The 7,257-nt window shown below is 47.7% G+C and overlaps 2 non-coding genes across 2 annotated transcripts; both read left to right on the top strand.

Moving 5' to 3' along the window:
• The first annotated feature begins 4,455 nt into the window (after window positions 1–4,455).
• TRNAM-CAU (transfer RNA methionine (anticodon CAU)) lies at window positions 4,456–4,528 on the top strand. Its single transcript has one exon. It is a non-coding gene; the product is annotated as a tRNA-Met (tRNA).
• Window positions 4,529–5,986: 1,458 nt separating this feature from the next.
• TRNAM-CAU (transfer RNA methionine (anticodon CAU)) lies at window positions 5,987–6,059 on the top strand. The gene has a single exon. It is a non-coding gene; the product is annotated as a tRNA-Met (tRNA).
• The last annotated feature ends 1,198 nt before the right edge of the window (window positions 6,060–7,257 follow it).

The following is a 7,257-nucleotide window of genomic DNA, read 5'->3' on the forward strand; positions in this document are numbered from 1 at the left end:
TGCATTTTATACATGAAAGTATATCTTCTGCTCGCTGGAAAATGTTATCTTGTTGCAAACTGTCTGGGATAGGCCTAGGTTGGGAAATTCTAAATCATCAAAAAGACATGAGGAATTACATGTACTGAGCTAGCCGGGCTTGCTTGTGAGGTCACAAGTTCAACCTAGTGACTTACACTAAAGCTGTGTTTTTCAACTGCTTTTAGACACATTCAGGCGCGTCAAGCATTTGGGCTTTTATTAATTTTATAATATTAATGCATTCTGGCCATTGGAATGAATAAACATTCAAGTGCTAAACATGCCTAGAGTTTATAAACATTTACACGCGTTTAGGTGCGTTGGGCATTTTTTCCTGCTCAAATGTTACTTTCTCATTCGTTCATTGACAGACACAGCCTTCTTTATTCATAACCATAGGGTTATATATTGCCTCCGTAGGAGTAGGTCTAGGCAGTAAGAAAAAAAAAAAACACTTGGCCACTCCCATGGGCTGTCCTCAGTCTATATATAACCCCCTCCTTGCTCTAGGTATTCCGTTTTTTCTGCCTAGTCAGGAGTAAGAACTTAGTTCCCTGCTGGGATCGCTAGTCCTGGGAATTTTTGTTTATTTTTTGCTTTTCCTGGATTTTTTCCAGTGAGTTCTCCAATCAACTGCTAGGCTGGTTGACAGACTGGACACTTGGTCCAGGGGTCACCCCAGTCTGGCCAACAAGCGCATGCAGACCGCAGCTACGCACTAGGTCGGCCGCGACATAGCCCCACTGGACAGGGGCTGGCCCTACGAGTTAAACGTCTTGCGAGGTCACATACAACCGGGTCTCGGCCTGTGTCGCAGCGTTCCTCATGGCTGACAGCCCACCCCACTTTGGTGTGGAGGATCTGTCCTGGAGCGTTACCCGCGCATTTCGCTGGAGAGGTAAGTAGTCCCCCCCTCTCCTTCCCTCGAGAGGTGGAACGCGGGTACTCCCTGGGGTGGTCGGTCCCTCTGGGGTTCTCCACCCCCCCTCCTCCTCCCCCCTCTTTCCCAGGTGAGGCCCACCCTCAGGTTTGTATTAGGGGGGTATCTGGTGATTAGGCCTGGGAGGCTGGTGATCGGGGCTCCTGCTAACTAATTTAGGCCGTGGCTTTGCGGCTTACCAGCTAGAATGGGTCTGGTCCCCCCGCGGGCTGCGCACTCGCAGCCAGCGTGCGAAAATTTATGCCGCTGCCTACCGACCAAGTGTCTATCTGAAGCTCAGGGTCGCTCTGGTCCCCCTGCGGGTGGCGGGCGCCCAAAAATTTAGCCCGCGGCTTTTGCGACCTACCGTCTCGTCGGTTTCAGTCCCCCCGCAGGCCGCGCAATCGTGACCAGCGTATGAAAATTTAGGCCGCGTCTTTGCGGCCTACCATCCGAATGTCCGTTCAAGGCTCAGGATCGGCCCGTTCAAGGCTCAGGCGGCCAGAAATTTAGCCCACGGCCCACTAGGCCGCGGCTGTGGCGGCCCCCTTTCCTGAGGGGTGGCGCTGAGGGGGTCTGTGCCCCCAGTGAGGGGCCACGGTTTGTGCCCCCTGTGGGGGGCCACGGTCTGTGCCCCCTGTGGGGGGCCCCGGTCTGTGCCCCCCTATGAGGGGCCACGGTCTGTGCCCCCCTATGAGGGGCCACGGTCTGTGCCCCCCTATGAGGGGCCACGGTCTGTGCCCCCCTATGAGGGGCCACGGTCTGTGTCCCCTATGAGGGGCCACGGTCTGTGTCCCCGGTTCGTGCCCCCCCTGTGAGGGGCCACGGTTCGTGCCCCCGGTGAGGGGCCATGGTCTGTGTCCCCGGTCTGTGCCCCCCCGGTGAGGGGCCGCAGTCTGTGCCCCCTGTGAGGGGCCTCGGGGGTGCCCTCTGTGCAGGACCTCAGTCGACATCCCCTATGTGGACCTCAGGGGGGGTCCCGGTGGGTGGGACCCCCAACCCCCCTCCCCCCTGACTTTTTGGTGTAGCGCTTAGGCAGATAGCCTAGTATAGGGCACTCCTGCCCTCCCCTACCTCCCCTGTTGAACAATCATATCTGACTCTGCCGCACGGATGTGGCCACTTTGCGGGCTGGTGGCCATGCTCCCTATCCTGTCAGGGAGTGAGGATGACGGCAGGGGGCTCATAGGGACTCTGGTTGTCGTACTTGTTACATCTGTGCGGGAACCTTTCAAGATGGGCATGCAGCAGTGGCTGCAGGGGAGGGCCGGTACCCTCTTGGATAAACCATCTTGCGTGGCGAAAGTGTTCCCTTCTCTCTCTTATTTTGACAAATTTGTCCTTGAAGACTGGGAGTGTCCAAAGTGCTTTTTGCGTTTCCAAAAACGCTGTCTGTAAGGTACCCCTATGCGGAGTCCCCCCCTTTAGAAGGGGACTGTTACACCAGCAGTGAACCCCTCTGTCTCTAGGCTGTTAGAGGCAACCATGGCTCCAATAGAGGAATCTCTGGCTTCTAAGGGCCCAGATGGCATACCTGGAGGGGGAGCAGAATTCCCCTGCCTTTGCTGCTTGGGAACCTATTGGGTAAGTGCTGAGGTTTGTCCGCTATGCCTCTTGGCCGCAGTTCCCCTGGTTGCTGAGTCTATTGCCTCATGTCGCGTCTTGAATTTGTCCGGTTATAAGATAGTTTTCCAGCTGTGTTCCTCCAGTTTGTTGCTTCCAATGGTCGTCTGTCGCCAGACTGCCTGCTGTTCTACGCGGGGGGGCTGTGCAAGCCCAGTTGCTGCAGAGTGTGATTGTCCCGGTTCCAATGCTGGGAACAGTGTCAGGGGTTTTATTTGAACCTGTGCACAGTCTAAAAGATGGAGGGAATGGTACATCTAATTCTGGACCTCAAGGCCCTGACCTGCCTTGTGTGGGTACAGGAGTTCAGGATGGAGTCCGTCCACGCAGCGGTGGCACTCCATCATGGGGTCTTTCTGACTTCTACGACATCACGAATGCGTAAGCATTCTGTTATGTGCCCGACTCCACCACTTTCTCCGTCTGCTGTGGGTGCGGAGCATTATCAGTGTGTGGTGTGGTCCTTTTTGATCTGGCCACCACTCCTCAGGTGTTCACGAGGTGTTGGCCCCAGATCTGGCATGGTTACGTCAGTGGGGGTTGACGGTCCTGGGCTGCCTCTTCTGCGTCGATTTCTCGATTGCCCCGAGGAGCAACGTAGTTCCTTTACAGACTTTCTCTGATTTCAGTTGGCGTCTATACTATTGTAAGTCTGCTTTGGTCCAGCCAGATAATTGGTTTATCTGAGCCTGACTGGGCTTCAGCTCTGGCCAGCATGTTTCTTCCCCTGGAAAGACTCCAGAAGTAGCATGCAGCATTTTTTCATTTGCTATCCGGCAGGTGGGCTCCTCTGCAGATGTACATGTGGGTGTTGGGTCTGATGGTATTTACCCTTTTTTTTAGGCAAGCTCATTTGCACAGTTCCATGTAGGCTCCCTTCGGGGAGATCCTGGCATAATGGGACAAATACCCAAGGTCTCTGAACAATCGGATTCGGCTGAGTCAGGAAACCAGAGGTTCCCTAGTCTGGTGGCTTCGTTTTCCCTTTCTTCAGTGGGGAAGATCCTTTCTCCCCTTGTATTGAACAGGGTGAAATGCATCCGAATCCCCCAGCCATTTAGTCTGTTGGTCTGGATGGATCGGACAGATGTCTCTGGGCTATCCTGTCACAGATCGGTTTCCTCCTTTCCCGGTTATGGCGCATTTTTCTCGGGCACTTAGTGCTTCTTGGGCCTTCTGTCATCAGGCGGCTGTTGCGCAAGTTGGCAAGGCGCCCACTGGTCGTCGGTGTACATTTTCACAAGTTCCTCAAAGTGTATGGTTTGGCATCTGCAGATGCCTCTTTTGGCCGCAAGTTTTTTTTGCAGGCTGCTCTTTAGAGGGTCTATTCCCTCTCTTGAAGGGGTATCGTTCAGGTTGGGTTCCAGCTTGTCCTGGGTGAAGTTCCTGTTACCTGGTTGGCGCTTGTATTAGCCTTGGGATTTTTATTTTCCCACTCCTCATGTTGGCACTCTCTTGGGACGTCCCTATCGTTATGAATAAAGAAGGCTGTGTCTGTCAATGAACGAATGAGAAAATAGGATTTTTTACTTATCGTAAAATCCATTTCTCTGAGTTCATTGACACACAGCACCCACCCCTCTATGGAGTTGTTTTTTGATACTTCTATTACGGCTTGCTACTAAACTGAATACCTAGAGCAGGGAGGGGTTATATACTGACTGAGGACGGCCCAGGGGAGTGCCCAAGTGTTTTTTTTTTTTTTTGTACTACCTAGTCCTACTCCTGCAGAGGCAATATAACCCTATCGTTATGAATAAAGAAGGCTGCGTCTGTCAATAAACTCAGAGAAACTGATTTTACGGTAAGTAAAAAAAAATCCTGCTTTCCTTAATGTGATTTTAGTGCATTTAGATTTCTGTCCCTATCTTCTGGCCACCATATCTTCATATGCCTTGTTAGCGCAGTAGGTAGCGCGTCAGTCTCATAATCTGAAGGTCGTGAGTTCAATCCTCACACAGGGCAGTTTGTTTTTGTTTTTTTTTACGCCCCTCCATCCTGTGTCTTAGAATAAAAGGGAGGTAAATCAAGATGTAATATCCCACCCCCATTGTGTTTAGCTGGTTAGTGAGCATGGAGGAGGAGGGAGGGAGTGGACTGTCATTTACCACTGTGTATACATCCACATGTATGACTTTATAGTCACATGGGCTGCTCCCATGTGATAGGGAGGAAATGCTCAGCATAGAAACTCACTGAAAACTGAGCATGTGCAGAGTTGCCACCACAGTTGCGAAATCCCTAGCTAAATTGGGGACATAAACAGAAGGGGGAGATAGAAAACAACAGGATCAACCAGGTTTTTTTTGCAGAATACAGAAATCGAATCTCATAGTGACTGAGTATGAACAGCATGCAATACACCATTTATTGAGAGTTTTTTATGATGTGGGTTTAGTGACACTATTCTGTATAAAGAATACAATTTGATCTGCAGTGAAAATAGCCTAATAATATTTTTTTGCCCCCATTTATACAGAGTGAACATGCTCAGTTTCACAGAATGAATAGCTCTGCAAAGTATGGTGTAAATGAGCCAAAAGTGAGGACACTGGAAGAGGAGCAACATTTCTGCAGGAGATTGTAACTTTGTAAGGTAGAGAGGTGGGTGCGGGATGGAGTGAAAGAAAGAAAGAAATGGCACATAAGCCATTAAATTGTAAAGCTAAATCATAATACAAAAAAAAATGTTCTCTTTGATGTGGCCTGTAGAAAAAAAACACTTTATTAAACTGCATTTCACCACACAGTAAAACAGCACAATGGATTTGGTAATGCATGTAAACGTGCAACAAGTTTCTGTGTGTTTATATGAATTATGCGTGTAAACAAGTCCTAAAATATTTTTTTCTCTCTTTGAAATATCTGAGGCAGGTTGAGAAATGTATGAATGTTTTCCTTAAGTTACATTCTCAACCGTGTTGTCAAATTCCTTCTATGTAATATTAGTTTTTTACGTGACTATAAATTTAGAGGGTAACACACGAAATGAAAACTCAAAGTAATGACTTATGCAAAATGATCGCCCAACGTGGGGCTCGAACCCACGACCCTGAGATTAAGAGTCTCATGCTCTACCGACTGAGCTAGCCGGGCTTGCTTGTGAGTTCAAAAGTGCAACCAAGTCACTTGCACTAAAGCTGTTTTTCAATTGATTTTAGACACATTTAGGTGCATCAAGCATTTGGGCATTTATTCATTTCATTGACCAAAATATTAATGCATTCTGGCCATTAAAATTAATAATAAAAGTGCTAAATGCGCCTAAAGTTTATAAACATTTACACGCTTTTAGGTGCGTCAGATAGTTTTTCTGTTCAAATGTTACTCTCCGTAATGTGATTTTAGTGCATTTAGATTTCTGCCCTTAACACCCCTCCCTCTAAACTCCTCTAAAAGGTATTGGCTGTCTTACCTTCATATGCCTTGTTAGCGCAGTAGGTAGCGCGTCAGTCTCATAATCTGAAGGTCGTGAGTTCGATCCTCACACAGGGCAGTTGTTTTGTTTTTTTTTTATTTAGTGTATTCCTATATATATTGCACTGATGACAAATGTAAGAATGAGTTCTGAATTTATAATTGGCCATGGCCACTGCTCCTACCTCCGTATTGTGATGAGTCCCACACTAACCAACGGTAGGGAACTTGGAATACTGGAGCCAGCAACCACTGAAGCTGCTCATTGTGCACATAACTGGTTCCCCTGGATGCTTTAAAGAAAATTGCAGGTGAGACACAGGTACTAGTATGTGTCTATTATACAAAGCAAGTAAGTACCTAAAAACTACCAGTTTATTTTAACTGTGCTTCAGAGGTATTTTAAACTTCTTAAACACTTAAGCCCTGCACCATTTGGCTGCCCAAAGACCAGAGCACTTTTTGCGATTCGGTACTGTGTCGCTTTAACTGACAATTGCACGGTCGTGTGACGTGGCTCCCAAACAAAATTGACGTCCTTTTTTCCCCCACAAATAGAGCTTTCTTTTGGTGGTATTTGATCACCTCTGCGATTTTTTTTATTTTTTGCGCTATAAACTTAAAGATAGCGTCAATTTTGAAAAAAACGCATTATTTTTTACTTTTTGCTATAATAAATATCCACAAAAAATATATAAAAAACATTTTTTTTCCCTCAGTTTAGGCCAATACGTATTCTACATATTTTTGGTAAAAAAAATCGCAATAAGCGTTTATTGATTGGTTTGCGCAAAAGTTATAGCGTCTACAAAATAGGGGATAGTTTGTTTTTTTATGGCATTTATATTATTTTTTTTTTTACTAGTAATCGCGGTGATCAGCGATTTTTATCGTGACTGCGACATTATGGCGGACAGATCGGACACTTTTGGCGTGATTTTGGGACCATTCACATTTATACAGCAATCGGTGCAATTAAAAATGCATTGATTACTGTGTAAATGTGACTGACAGTGAAGGGGTTAACCACTAGGTGGCGCTGTAGGGGTTAAGCGTGTCCTAGAGAGTGATTCTAACTGTGGGGGGGAGGGGCTATGACAAGACACTGATTACAGGGAGCTGTGATCAGTTTCATTGTCACTAGGCAGGACGGGGCAATGCATGTTTACATCAGCATTTCCCCATTCTTCCTCTCTCCGTGAAATGATTATGGGTATCCCCGCGGACATCGAGTCTATGGGACCTGCGATCACACGGTGGTGGGGGGGTGTGCGCGT

Source organism: Aquarana catesbeiana, linkage group LG03 (assembly GCF_042186555.1).
Source record: "Aquarana catesbeiana isolate 2022-GZ linkage group LG03, ASM4218655v1, whole genome shotgun sequence".
Taxonomy (NCBI): Eukaryota; Metazoa; Chordata; class Amphibia; order Anura; family Ranidae; genus Aquarana; species Aquarana catesbeiana.